General features: G+C 43.1%; 1 long non-coding RNA gene across 1 annotated transcript in view; it reads right to left on the bottom strand.

Moving 5' to 3' along the window:
• Positions 1-12,585, bottom strand: part of LOC116096404 — a 64,137-nt gene extending 51,552 nt beyond the window's left edge. Inside the window, exon 1 of the long non-coding RNA XR_004120987.1 lies at positions 12,496-12,585. This is a non-coding gene — a long non-coding RNA (uncharacterized LOC116096404). The remainder of the gene's footprint in view (positions 1-12,495) is intronic.
• Positions 12,586-15,408: the final 2,823 nt, after the last annotated feature.

The raw sequence follows: 15,408 nt of genomic DNA, 5'->3' as shown, positions 1-15,408 counted from the left end.
TGGTCTACAGAGTGAGTTCCAGGACAGCCAGGGCTATACAGAGAAACCCTGTTTCGAAAAAAACAAAACAAAACAACAAAAAAAGAATCTCAAGTTTATGTAAACATTCTTACTATTTTTTTTCTGCCTTGTCAATAAATGCTGATCACCCAATGGCTGGACAAAAGAGAGAGTAGAGCATAGCTTCCTTTAACCAGAGGAGGAAGCCCAAAAAGCCAGATCAATAATAATATGCAAGTATCATGAAACAGGGCTGGGAGGGAGCCAGATTAGCATAGGAGTTGTTATTATAAATCATTTAACTGTCCAGTATTCAAATGCAGCATGAAATGAATCTTGGTTTCTCTGTTGTGGTTATTGGGGACTAGCATAAGGTAAAGAAATACTGCTGCTAGATTAATAAACTGGTTACACTTATATTTAAAGAATTAATTTTAACACATGGAGCTTTTATTTAGGACGTCTATAGATTCATATAGGAGTTATCCCATTCCTAATCTTGCTTTGTTTACAGTCATGGAAAAAAAAGCGATGGACAGCATGCCTCCGGACATACTGTGACTGAAGTTATAAAGTTACAGTGGTAAGTAAAGGAATGGCACTCTGAAGCTGCAGCAGCACCACCAGGTCTGCTCGACGCCTGACAAACTGTCTTGTCCTTTGATCTATGTGGGTCTGGCCTTCCATGGACTTCTTTTAAAAATCTATTTTCAGAGACAAGGTCTTGCCATGTGGCCCTTAGCTGGCTTAGACGTCCTGTACTCCAGTGATCTTCCTGCCTCAGTCTCCAGAGTAGGTTGGTATCAACACCCCTGAACTTCGAACACTTTAAAAAGCATCCATCTTTCAACTGGAACTGGGAGGGGTCTGAAGAGTTGGATGGCTTTGGTGGTTAAGAGCATCAGTCGCTCTTGCAGAGGATCTAGTTCCAATCACCAACACCAATATGGTGGTTCACAACCACTCGGGACTCCAGTTCCAGAGGATCTGGTGTCTCTTCTGACCTCTGTGGGCACCATACATGCATATGGTATATGCAAGCAAAAGACTCATATACATAAATAAATCTAGAAGGAATTTTTAAACACAGCTGGAGTCTAGCTTTGATGTGGAAATAGTGGAATTAAGTATAGATGTCCCCCTGTGACAAATATAAAGGCCATAAAAATCCAAAAGCATTAAAATTATTGATGTGCATTTCCTTTACTGGCCTTAGCATATCTGATTTTTCTCTGTATCCTGGTTAGTTTGTTGTTGTTGTTGTTGTTGTTGTCAACTTGACACAAGCTAAAGTTATCTAGGGAGAAGACTTTCAGCAGAGGAAATGCATCCATCATGGTGCCTATAGGCAAGTCTGTAAGGCACTTTCTTGGTTAATGGATGATGTGGGAGGGCAGTACTACTCCTGAGCAGGTGATCCTGGGTTAAGGTATGAACAAGCAAGCTGAACAAGCCTCTGTGCTCTCCCCTACTGTTCAGGATCCTGCCCTGCTTGAGTTCCTGCCTTACTAAACTATAAGCCAAAGAAAACCTTTCTTCCCCAAGTCACTTTTGGTCGTGGTGTTTTATAACAGCTGTAGAAAAGCAAGCCAGGGCACTCTATCAGAACATGTAGTTGTTGGCAGGACTTCTGACTTCCCAGCTAATGAGCCAGGCCTGTGATCACAGAACTCAGGAGGCTGAGAGCTGAGACGACTATAGATAGTTCAAGGCCATCCTGGGCTAACAGCTCCAGATTAGCTTGGACTACAGTTTAAGTTCTTGTCTCAAAGGGAGAGGGTTAAAAAAATAAAGATCCTTTATCCTAACCTCTTGGAGCAAAACAGGCAATATTTACCAGGCAGTGGTGGCCCATGCCTTTAATCCCAGCACTTGGGAGGCAGAGGCAGGCGAATTTCTGAGTTCGAGGCCAGCCTGGTCTACAGAGTGAGTTCCAGGACAGCCAGGGCTACACAGAGAAACCCTGTCTTGAAAAACCAAAACAACAAACAAACAAACAAACAAACAAAAACACAGGTGATGTTTTATCTTTGAAATTCTTATGTCCTGCATGTTTGGGTGATGAATTCCTGTGATGATTTATAAAGAAAAATAAACAGCAACAACAACAAAACAACACAGCTCTCATCTCAGAGGGGATTAGAGGGCGTTTGTGTTGTTACTGATGTTTTTCTGGAGCAAAATATGAGTGACTATGACCTGGTCATAGAAACACAAATTTAGATGATATCAAATTCCATGTTTTTTGGGGGGGTTGGTTTTTTGGATTTTTTTGGTTTTTTCGAGACAGGGTTTCTCTGTGTAGCCCTGGCTGTCCTGGAACTCACTCTGTAGACCAGGCTGGCCTCGAACTCAGAAATCCACCTGTCTCTGCCTCCCAAGTGCTGGGATTAAAGGCGTGCACCACCACTGCCCAGTAAATTCCATGTTTTAATGTAATATTCTCATGAAGTTTTTGTAGTAATAGACCAAAGTCATAGATCAAAATATTTCAAATACATTAGTGGAAGGATCAGGGAGGTAGGTTAAAAGCAAGCCGGGAAACTTCTGCTATAGAGCTCAGTTGCTAGCCAATGATATTCCTTGCTTATGGGTTGGTAGAAGATGGTGGTCCTTGAATACACCCCAAAAAGTTTTTCATCCATAGAAGATGCAAGCTCAGACACAGAGCTTACTGTGAATTCATTACTTAATGTATTGCTATTAAAGAGGCCAAGTGGGTTGTAATTGGGCTCTAGACCTGTAATGTTCCAACCTGCCCACAATCATTGAGCTTCAATCAGTTGCTCAGCCTTCAGAGGTTGTTCATTGTACAGTGCTGCTTCTTTATAAAGACTTTAGTTGACACCTGTAAGCCCAAAGTTAAGGAAACTAAGGCAAGAAGATCAAAAGTTCAAGGCCAACCTGGGATACGTATAGCAATACTCTCTGAAAAATGCACAATAGAAAAATAGATGTTGGCTAAGAAAATAAGCATGAGTCTTGGGGTCCTTTGTAGCTCGTCTTTTGCTAATCAGTGGGTTTTTCTTTCTTCCACCCTTTTTCAACCCCTTAACCCTAGATAAGACATAAGAAAGAATAGAGAGGAAAGGAAAAGAGATCCCTGAATAAAGTCAGGGGTCAGAAAGGGGCCAACATTATTGTTAGACTACTTTCTGCTGAGGAGGAGCATCAAGTTCCTTGGGGAAAGGTGCAAGTTTGATCTTTCTCATCAGGATATCTAATTTCTTCTTGTTTCTTCTTTGTGCATGACTATTTAACAAACCCAACAACCCACCCTGCCTCTGGGGTCCTAGCATATGTATGTATGTATGTATGTATGTATATATGTAAGTATATAGGTAGGTAGGTATGTGTATATGTGTGTGCATATATGAATATATACATATATTCATACACACATATATGAAACTATCTGTAGGTGGCAAAATCACATCCCTGCTAGAGCACATGCCAAATCATAGCTGCTATGGACAATCTGAAGCAGCCCTGTATCCCATACCTAGAATTAAAATGAAAACATATTCTTATAATATTTCTGTTTTTTCTTTTCTTTTTTTTTGAAGAAACCAAAATTCCAGAATTCTAGTCCTTGCGTCACGTTCCTGCACTGCTGTCACTATTCTAGTTCAAGCCCCCCTGTCAAACCACTGTGGCCCAGTTCTAACTACCTCATCTGCCTTGGACCTCTTCCATTCCCCAGTGACTTCTCTTCAGGAAAGACACCTAATCACATTACTTCAATGGCTCCCTACAGCCACCTGGATCAAGTCCAGACTGCTGGCTAGCATTCAAGGGTCTCTGTTATTCTAACACCCCATGCCTATGGTCTTCCACAACCTTCTGTAATGGGATCTGATTCCCTCTTCTGGTGTGTCTGAAGACAGTTGTAGTGTACTCACATACATAAAATAAATCTTTAAAAAAAAAAAAAACAATGTCATTGTTTCCCCCAATCTGTAGGTCGGGAATTGAGCTAGGTGAGTCCTTTCTGCTCCTGATTCAACTGGGGACACACGGAGTGCTCTTATTACAGACACCAGCAGCCCATTGCTTTCTCACCATATAGTCAATATGCTATTCCTTCCAAAATAATCAAGATGTCATCTGAAGTCACTCCGTGACATTCATGTCTCGGTATTTCCTTGCCTGGAACCAGGGTAGAGGTAGCAGGCGTTATTTGGTGTCCCTTCCTCCTCTATATAGTTTTTAATGGGGTCTACAGCACAGCTCAATGGTGTTTCAGGGCTCCCAGGAAGTAGAGGTTGAAGTCTCTGGATTTCTTGAGCTTGGAATGTCAATCAAATACTCATCACCTCCAGGACTCAGGAGGAGACAAGCTTTATGTGGCGGCCTGTGCCTTGCATCACCACTTGGGAGACAGTGGCAAGACCTACAGTTCAAAGCTAGCCTCAGCTACATAGCAATTTAGAGTCCAACCTGGGTTACACAAGATTGTCAAAAAAGAAAAAAAAAGCTAACTGTGGTGGTACATGCCTTTAATCACAGCAGAGGCAGGTGGATTGCTATGAGTTCAAGGCCAGCCTGGTCTACAGAATGAGCTCCAGAACTACACAGAGAAACCCTATCCTTTTTTTTTTAAGATTTATTTTATTTATTTTATGTGTATGAGTACACTGTAGCTGTACAGATGGCCGTGAGCCATTAAATGTGTGGCTGCTGGGAATTGAACTCAGGACCTCTGCCGCCCTGCTAGCTCCTGCGTAATTCACTGTAGCTGTCTTCAGGCACACCAGAAGAGGGCGTCAGATCTCATTATGGGTGGTTGTGAGCCACCATGTGGTTGCTGGGATCCGAACTCAGGACCTTTGGGAGAGCAATCAGTTCTCTTACCTGCTGAGTCATCTCACCAGTCCCAGAGAAACCCTATCTTGAAAAACCAAAATAAGAGAGAAAGAAAGAAAGAAAGAAAGAAAGAAAGAAGGAAGGAAGGAAGGAAGGAAGGAAGGAAGGAAGGAAAGAAAGAAAGAGGAAGAAGGAAAGAAGGAAAGAAAGAGAAAGGAAGGAAGGAAGAAGGAAAACAGAAAAACAGAGACATGGTTCCAGCTTGCCCAATGTATAGCTGTCTTTCACGTGTGACCCACTTCCTCCCTCTACCCACACATTATCACATTATTTCTATTCCTTTCATATGCTAAGTTCACTCTGCAAACCCCAGCCGCTCAGTTATAGCTGAGTCCCAGGATCAAGGTCCTCACGTGGCATAGGCTCCAGACCCAGCTCCCAACACAGTACTTGGTGAGGATTGTCCCTTGGGGCTAGAACACTGTGAACTAAAGAGACGTCACCTCCCTTTACACACTAAACTACAATTCTGGGATACAGGTAAGATAAAAATAGTAAACACCGATGTTCAAGAGCACAGTGGTAGAAAAAACAAATGTTAATGGGGGTCTGGGAGAAGGTTCAGTGGTGAAGAGCACTTGCTGCTCTTCTAACACCTATGTGAGGCGGCTCACAACTGAAGGGGCTCTAGCCAGCCCTAGCACGACAAACATGGCTCTGGCCAGCCTTGCCCTTCTCCTCCATTCCTTCTGCCTTGCTATAAACCATTACATCACATTCCTAAAGCTAGCTACCAAGGTCTATTCCCTTATTTGGCCACTTCTTCCTCCTGAGGCTGACTACCAAGGTCCAGCTACCAAGGCACTGAAGTCCAGCAGTCAAAAGCCCCCTTTGGCTCACCTAATTAGCACGCCCAGTTAAAATTAAACACCTGATCCTAACATGGGGTCTCCTCTTTTACTTTAATAAACCACCATTTTCATATGTGCCACATCTGTCTCCTCTCTATCCAGAGGTGGTCCTTGTCCCCTTCCCCTTCTTTCTTGCTCCCTTCCCCTTTTCCCTCCTCCTTGCTCTTCTGTCTTTGTCTCTTATTCAATTCCCTTTGCCCTTTTGGGGCAAATAAATGTCCTTTGTGCTCAGAACTTGGTTTTGGGGTCCTGAGCCATACCAATCCCTTACAACAACTGCTGTAACTCCAGCTTCATGGGATCTGACCTATGTCCTCTTCTGGCTCTGTGGATACCTGCAAACATGTAGCATACACACACATTCACATATAAATTAAGAATTTCCTTAATCTAGAGCTAAAATGGTGGCTCATACCTATAACCCCAGTACTAGAGAGAGTGAAGCAGAAGGTTCAAAGGCAGTGTGATCTGCCTAGTGGATTCTATGATGAGATCCTGCTTCAAAAATGAATTAGGCGGGCGGTAGTGACGAATGCCTTTAATCCCAGCTCTTGGGAGGCAGAGGCAGGTGGATTTCTGAGTTCAAGGCCAGCCTGGTCTACAGAGTGAGTTCCAGGACAGCCAAGGCTACACAGAGAAACCCTGTCTCGAAAAACAAAACAAAACAAAACAAACAAACAAACAAAAACAAATTTAGACAGCCAATATGGCTCAGCTGCCAAGACCTGAGCACACAGGGTGGAATCAGAACCAACTCCTGCAGATTATCCTTAGAACACACACACAGTGGGGGCAGGGAGGAGAGAGAAAGAGAGGGAGGGAGAGAGGGAGAGAGGGAGAGAGGGAGAGAGAGAGAGAGAGAGAAAGAGAGAGAGAGAGAGAGAGAGAGAGAGAGAGAGAGAAGAGGAAGAGGGGGAGAGAGGGAAAGAGGGAAAGAGGGAAAGAGGGAAAGAGGGAAAGAGGGAGAGAAGGACTTTTTTTTAACTTAATTTTTTTTTATTAAAAAAAAAAAATAAGGAGTTTTGGATTTAGCTTAGAGGTAGAGCTGGCCCAGAAGGCACAAGGTCTTGGTTTTAGTTCTGAGCACTGAAAAAATTGGAAACAAAAAAAATTGAACAACAAAACAAGACATTCTGAAATCTGGCCAGACATGCTTGCTGGTTCTTTTCTCTAAGAATAAGCCTTTGTGACCTGATTCTGCTCTCTGAGGTGTTTGCCATTTTCCTTAAGAAACAGCCAATTTTTGTCACCGAGTACTGTCCTGGGTCTGTTTTGGCCATAATATGTGGGACTCCAGACACCTCTCTGTTTGTCACGTCTCTGTGGGTTTCAGAGAGAGCTAATGGTTTGTTTTTATTTTGTTTTGTTTTCAACTGTGGAGTTTTGTGCATATCAATATACTCAACTCCATTAGTTAAAAAAGCATATGCCCACCCTCAGGTCTCTTTCACAGCCTGAGTGTGGGCCCCTGTGAAGCTAATGTGGAGACACATCCATGAGACACCCAGTTGCTTAGCAGAGAGGGTCTCTGAGGCACATAAAACCCTTAAATTCTTTTTCTTAGAAATGTTCTATTTGTTTATTCTTTTCCTTTTCTTTTCTCTTCTTTTCTTTTCTTTTCTTTTTTTGAGACAGGCTTTGTGCACCCCTGGCTGTCCTGGAACTTGCTTTGTAGACCAGGCTCACAGAAATCCACCTACCTCTGCCTCCTAGTGCCAGGATTAAAGCCATGCCCACCACCATCCAACTGTAAATGGTTTTGAAATGATCTACAAGACAATGCTTTTACTTGTTTTGAGACTGGGTCTTATAGCCAAGACAGCTTCAAACTTATAGTGATTCTCCTGCCTCAGCCTCCCCAGTACAGGTGTTACGCAGCTTTGCCTTTAGTAACTCTATGACCTCAGGTCTTCTTTTGTCTGGTTGCTTTGGTTGTGTTTTATTCCGTCTCACTGTGTAAGCTGTTGTTTTAATAGACAGCTACAAAAAGCTTGAGAGGCAGTGGCAGGTGGATGTATGAGTTCAAAGCCCAAGGCAAGCCTGGTCTACAGACTGAGTTCCAGGATAGCCAAGGCTACACAGAGAAACCCTGACCGAAACAAAAGCAAAAACACACACACAAAAACAAAACAAAACAAAACAAAAAAGATAAAGCACAAGCCATATTGGAAAACTCAGCAAGAGACCCACAGTTTCTTTTGGTGCTTCAATGTACTCAAATCCTTCCAGCTTCCCACACCAGCTCCTTGGTAAACCCCCACCAATAACCCCCAGGTCTTTCAGCTCTCACTAAAGAACCCAAAACACTTTAAGACAGGACTGTAATCCAAGAAGAAGCCAGGAGGCTGAGGCAAGAGGATCACCATGATCTTTGAAGACCTGACTGGCCTGGACACTTGTCCAATTCACAGAGATCCTCCTGCCTCTGCTTCCCACATGCTGGGATCAAAGACGTGTGTCACCTTACCCAGCTTCTCCCATATTTTGTTAGTTAATGACACAGAGTCTGATCAGATTCAAGGGGAATGACTAGTTGAAAGTGAATGATCTAGAAAGGTCAGTAGACCTTTCCAAATGAGGGAGCACAAATGACAGAGAAAATATCTGTCCAGGAGGTGGAGAGATGGCTCAGTGATTAAGAGCACTATGCTCTTTCAGAGGTCCTGAATTCAGGCCTCAGCAACCACATGGTGGCTCACAACCATTTGTAATATGATCCGATGCCCTCTTCTGGCATGCAGATGTACATGCCAGAACACTCATGTACATAAAATAAATAAATCTTTTTTAAAAAGGGAAATATCTGTCCAAAAGAAATATCAGAGTGAGCTTTCCAGAGAATTGAGTTTTATCTTTTAAAAAACTATTTATTTTATTTTTTGAGATTATAATTGTATTATCTCTCCCTTCCCCTTCCTCCCTAATTTTATCTTTTTCAGCAGTTTTCTTTTAAAGAGACATATTTTTATTTCTGTGTATATTTTGTGGGGTGTGTGTGTGTGTGTGTGTGTGTGTGTGTGTGTGTGCATCATATGGGCGCCTGGTCCCCTCAGAGGTCAGAAGAGGCTATTAGAGCTCCTGAAACTGGAGTCACAGACGGTTGCTGGGAACCAAACTATGACGCAAAACACTCAACTGATGAACTATCTCTCCAGCCCCCAGCCTTTTCCTCTCTCTCTCTCTCTCTCTCTCTCTCTCTCTCTCTCTCTCTCTCACTTTTTCTCTCCCTCTCTCTCTCTCTCCCTCTCTAGTTTTCAAGATAAGGTTTCTCTGTGTAGTCCTAACTGTCCTGGAACTCGCTTTGCAGATCAAGCTGGCCTCAAACTCAGAGATCAGATAAATCTGCCTCTGCCTCCAGAGCTCCTGAGCGCTAGAATTAAAGGTACCATCATAACCTAGCTTCTCTCTCTCTCTTTCTCTCTCTCATTTTTATTTTTAACTTTTTATTGATTTTGTAAATTTCATATCATGCTCCCCAATCTCACTCATCTCTCATCCCTCCATATCTACCTTCTGCCCTTCTAGCCTCCCTCCCAAACGAAAATTAAAAAATTGAAAAAATATCTTGCCATGGAAGCTGATGTATGTCATGGTGTGTCCCACAGTACCAAGAACTTGGGGATATAGTATAGAACTTGGGGATCAAGACAGCAAGGATGTTTTGACTGGTGAGCCATCTCACAAGCTCAAACATGGAGTTTTAAAAGAAGAAGAGAAGCCTGGGCAGTGGTGGCCCACGCCTTTAATCCCAGAACTAAGGAGGCAGAGACAGATGCATCTCTGAGTTCAAGGCTAGCCTAGTGTACAGAGAAACCCTCACTTGAAAAAACAAAAACAAACAGAAAGAAAGATAACCCCCTAGTTTAGGAGAACTTTCCAAGCATGATCAAAGAGGTGGGGAGAGCCTGGTGTGTTTTAAACATACTGAATTTGGGTTCTCTTAAAGCCTTGTCTAACCTTAAACTCCTTACATAACCCAGGATGATGTGAATCCCTTATCTTCCTGCTTCTCCCTCACAAATGCGCAGGTCCCAACCCAAGACCAAAACTGTTGTTAATTCTAAAACTTCCTCTCTATGCTCCCTGTTCTGAAGAAAATTTATTACATGTATCTGGTGTGTGTTGTGTGTGTGTTGTATGTATTGGTTGTATGTTACAGTCCAATTGTGGAGATCAGAGAAAAGCATGTCCTCCCTTCACTTAGTCATGATAGTAGGATTAAAGAAAGACAGCTCACGGACTGTCTTGTGTGTGCCCCAATACCAAAAGTATTATCTTTCAACAATACGAGCAAGACTAGAAAATGGGCTGTGTATGGTAAATATCAGTCATATCTTTTTGTATGGTTCTGTTAAGACAACATGTTGAATCTGACTGTAGTATTGCTGGAGTAAAGACTTCTGTGGCAACTAAGGGGTTATTCCCTTTGCATTGGACCCCAACACACTGATGAGTGGCTTGCCTCATTACCCACAGTAAGACCGCTGCTGTATTCTGCAGTGCCTTTGTGGAAACTAGAACAGTGTGTACCACATGGGAAGATTCTGCCCTCTGGGCAATTTCAGGAACTTTGAGAGTAACTTCTGAATTTCAGTTGCCTCTTATTGCCCCAGCCAGGCACCTTTACAACATATAAACTGTGCAGCTCAATGTGCTGGCTGGGCCTTGTCATTACTGCTCCATTAATAAATGCAGAACAGAGCCTGTGGACAGCCAGAAAGGCAATTTTCCATTTCTTCTCCCCACATCCTGCCTTTCTAATGTGTTTCGTTACTTACTATTCAACATTAAGCAAGTCATTCTGCATCTTGAGCTTATTTCTCTGAAAGCTTCAAGGACTGTTGCTTCCTATCTTAGAATACAGAGCCTTACAAGGGGATACAATGACAAGTTTGACAAACAAACATAATATTCTGCCCATACCTTCATTATGCTTTTTAATTGTTTTGTCACTGCACAACTCATTTGATACCATAATCCTTGGGGAAGGGGGTCACATCCCTAACAATTCTGCTCTCTAGCAAATAAACCACTTTAATTTATCTCCATTATTTTAGTGATAATTAATATAATTAATTAATTATTTTATAAATAATTAATTATTTTATTTATTTACTATCTGTAAGTTCTTAAATCCCAGTCTCTGTGGCATATGTGTTTCCTTTTCTTAATGTTTCAGTGAGTGAAAGAACACATACCATTTCCTTTTCTTTCTTTCTTTCTTCCTTCCTTCCTTCCTTCCTCTCTCTCTCTCTCTCTCTCTCTCTCTCTCTCTCTCTCTTTCTTTCTTTTGTTGTGTTTTTTTTGGAGACCAGTTTCTCTGTGTAGCCCTGGCTGTCCTAGAACTCACTCTGTAGACTAACTAGGCTGGCCTCGAACTCAGAAATCTGCCTGCCTCTGCCTCCCAAGTGCTGGGATTAAAGGTGTGTGCCACCACTGCCCAGCCCTATTTCCTTTTCTTAATTCTTTGGATTAATACATCCTTGGGCTGGAGAGATGGCTTAGAGGTTAATGGGCTACTCTTTCAGAGGGCCCAGGTTTAATTACCTAGACCTAGTTGACAGTTCACAATAGTCTGTAACTCCAGTTCCAGAGGATCCAATCCCCTATTCTGGCTTCTATGGGCACAAGGCACAGATGTGGTGCACAGATATACATGCAGGCAAAATACCCATACACATAAAATATAATAAAATTTGAAATAAATAAACACATCCTAAGTTATTCTCATGTTCCATCATATGTATTTTAAAACAATGTCTATAGTTCAAACACTTGTAGATACTATTATCGAAGCTGAAAACACAGTTGTGAGGACACAGCAGTGAACAAGTCAGAGCCCTTGCCCAGTTAAATTGTAGAGTTGTGGGGCCCAGTGCCATTGGATACACTCTTACACCTAAAGCCCAGGAACACTGTAGAAGAGTGGTTGGAAAGAGCCGGAGGATCAGAGAATTTGCTGTGAGTCCGTTTCTCCTAGGGATGTCAGAAGAAGCTACACCAATAAAGTCTCACCAACAAGACTGCCTAAACATAAGCTGAACCAGGACAACAATGAACATGCCAAAGTGGGGTGGTGTGGGACATGAGGCCTCAACCCTACCCAAAGAACTACAGGCAACTAAGGAATGCTGAGAGTGAGAGAAATAGTCTTCCCCAGAGAAGAGCATACCAACTGGTTATCCAGTACCAAGTGGTCAGCCCTGAAAACATACACAGGAGTAACATATACGGACTGAGCAGGTTATATTTAGAAATATATGTGTATATACATATATGCATGTAACAACAATTAATGAAAATAGTGACCATGAATGAGGAAGAGAACAAGGAGGGAATATAAGGAAGGTTTGAAGAGAGGAAAGGAAAGAGAGAAATGTTGAAATCACAATCCCAAAAATAAGAGAGAAAATCTTTCGGTATGGGGGGTCTACATTTCTTTGTTGGTGGTGCTGTACTGGAGATAGAACCTTAAGCACACCAGGCAAGCATCCTACCAAGCTACATCCACAGTCTTTTCTAAGTGGTTCTGAGGAGATCACTAAAGTTTGCCAGGCTTCCTCTCAACTCTTCTCTGAATTTTCTTGAGATTCATTTGTCTTCTCCTGCCATTTACTTTTCTCTTTCCTATCTGCAGCCGTGTTCCTGTTCTGTTCAACTCCTGGGCCAGTTGCTAAGAAACCTCTCCTGGGATCTCAGCGTCATCCTCATCCACACCCAGGTGAAACTGTTGGCCAGCAGCAGCAGCCCAGCATTACTGATATTGCTACCTCCTCACCTTTGGTGAATCTTCTGTACTCCCAGATGAACCTTTTGAGTGTCTTATTCCAGATGCCACACATTCATACCTTGCTGACATCACCCCAACCACAAACAAGTTCCTGATACAGTCATAGATGTCACAATGTTTTCAGAATTGCATCAGTGCCTTCTCAGCATCCTCCTCCATTGCAGCAATAGCCTGGGCAAAGGTCCTTCTTGAGCCACAGGCCTTTTTTAAAGCTACCATAACTCCTCAGATCAAAGAGGTAAGTTGGATGGAGAAAAGGCTGTTTGGTACTGGTACAAACATCATTCATAAGAGAATTTATTAGAACATTCTCAAAAATAAGCAAAAAGTGTGTGTGTATGTGTGTGTGTGTGTGTGTGTGTGATTTGAACCCAAGGTCTTATACATGCTAACCAAACACTGAGCTATATTTCCAGCTCTATGGTTTAGGCAGGATCTTGTGTAGCCCATGCTGTGTAGCTGAGAATGATTCCTTTTGGTCCTGTCTCCACTTCCCAAGGTGTATAACATTATAACAGGCTTGGTTTTCATTGTTGTTGTTGTTGTTTGTTTGTTTTTGTTTTGGTTTGGTTTTTTGCTTTTTTTCAAAACAGAGTTTCTCTGTGTAGCCCTGGCTGTCCTGGAACTCACTCTGTAGACCAGGCTGGCCTTGAACTCAGAAATCCACCTGCCTCTGCCTCCCAAGTGCTAGGATTAAAGGTGTGCACCACCAATGCCTGGCATTTTTGTTTTATTTTAAGTCAGGGAAGCAGAGTTTACTGAGGTAGATAAGCTAGAAAAAGCCACAGGGAACTGACCTGGAAGTGGATTACCACAGATTGACTTATTTGAGACAGGTTTTCAATTCTTTGGCCAGGCTACCCTTGAACTCACATAGTACAGGCAGGGCTTTAATTTGTGATTCCCCCTGCCTCAGCTGATGCATAGCTAGGATCACAGGACTGCTCCAACAGGCCTGACTAACAAACAAGCTCTTGAAAGGTGTGTTACTAACAACAATCCTCCTCCTCACTAGCATAGCAATTCAGGAGGGCATCTCAGGACTGGGTCAAGATTTCTTGTGGCTCCTGAGGCACACGGGCATTTTGTACTTATTGATATGCTTGGAGAGCCTGGGGTTTTCTCTAATCAGATCACAAAACTTTCAAATTGTAGCTGTAACATGGCTCCTGAGCAAGGCTGCCATCCCATACTTAATAGCCCTAAGATTCAGCGCTGACTACTATCTGCTTCCAGAATGGGAACACTTCCCCACACTGAACATTTTGATTTTCTTCCTCAGTCAGCTCCTGTGGAGCTTCCCCAAACTTCACTCTATAGCTGGGAATGACCTTGACGCCTCCCATGCCCCACACCTGGCACCTGTTTTTCAAGGCGTGTTTCCAACTTCTGAGCTCCAGTGATTCCCCTCTCCTCAGCTTCCTGAGGTGGGGGACTGTAGTTGCCATGGCCTTGTCCAATTTGAACGACTCTGCCATTCTCTGTTGTCTCCCATCTTCCTCCCCTTTCTTGGCAGTACTAGGGATGGAACTTGGGACCTTGTGCATGCTGGGCAAGTGATTTGTCACTGACCTACTTTCCTAGCAAAAATAATGATTGATGAATCTTCTCAACTACCCAGAGATAGCTGTGAGTTCAATATCGAAGCCAAGCTAAGGTTTTCTTTTAGCGGGGCAGGCTTCTTGCTTTGATCGTGTTAGGCAGAAGAGGAGTCCCTGAGTCAGTGTATGGAATGTTGACATGGCACTGTGATGCCAAGGATACCAAGGCCTTTCGGCCCACGGGAAACTGGCAAAGCAGCTTCCCCATGTGAGCTAGGCAAAGCTTTCCTCCCAGGTTCCAGTGGGAGAAAATGACCACTGGGTGCAGTAATCTAGGCTCAACCCAGAGAACACAGATTGACAATAGATCGTTGCAATAACATGAGGTTTATTGATCCACGTACATGGGTTGCCCACCCTCACAGGGAGGTGAGGGGGTGGGGGGTCAACTCCTAAGTCAGACAGCACACATCTTTTATACTTTACAGAGGGCAGATTTCTACAACAAGGCTTACTCTGGTTGGTGGAACACAGGACAAAGGATCTCATCCATCAGGCATTGGTTGGCTTGCTCAGGGGGTTGTTCTTGGCTTAGTCAGTCAACTTCCCTATCCAGCTCTGCACCTGGCCTTGAAAAATCTTTGGGAAGGGGCTGAGTAACTAGGCGATAGGGGGGATTGTCATCAGCAAGGTCAGGGTGAAGTTTGTGGTCTTTTTCGAAATTCACCACAGGGAGGGGTTGGGGAGGTTCTTTCGAGAATTGCTAATCTTGTTTTCGTAAACCTTCATGTCATTGCGACCACCAGTTATTTTTGTTTTGGCTTTAGTTAGCTTAGTCAGAATGGTCTGGTCATTCTGTCTCAACATTCTGACCACCAGAACTTTGTTTCTACAGCATGCCCTTGGCTATCTCTGGAACACAGCTTCTTAGTGCTTCTCAGAAAACACTTAGCCAAATGGCTGAAGCTACTGCTTGCTATTCCAGGAGCCTGTACTTTGTTTGTTTATATTCAAGACAGGGTCTCACTGTGTAGCCCGGGGTATCCTGGAACTCACTCTGTAGATGGCCTTAAACAAGAGTTCTGCCTGCCTGTGAATCATGAATGCTGGGATTAAAGGTGTTTGCCACCACCACCTTGACAAAATAAACATAATTTTAAAAGTCTAGGGATATGCTGGGTGTGGCAGTGGCATACACCTTTGATCCTAGCTCTTGGTAGGCAGAGGCAGATAGATGTCTAAGCTTGAGGTCAGCCTGCTCTACAGAATGAGATCCAGGATAGCAAGGGCTACATAGAGAAACCCTCTTTGGAAAAACCAAATAAATAAATAAATAAGCAAACAAACAAATAATTTAGGG

This window comes from Mastomys coucha, unplaced genomic scaffold (genome assembly GCF_008632895.1).
Source record: "Mastomys coucha isolate ucsf_1 unplaced genomic scaffold, UCSF_Mcou_1 pScaffold18, whole genome shotgun sequence".
In the NCBI taxonomy this organism is placed as follows: Eukaryota; Metazoa; Chordata; class Mammalia; order Rodentia; family Muridae; genus Mastomys; species Mastomys coucha.
Note: the sequence above shows the minus strand (reverse complement) of the source record. Positions and strands in the feature narration are given on the sequence as shown.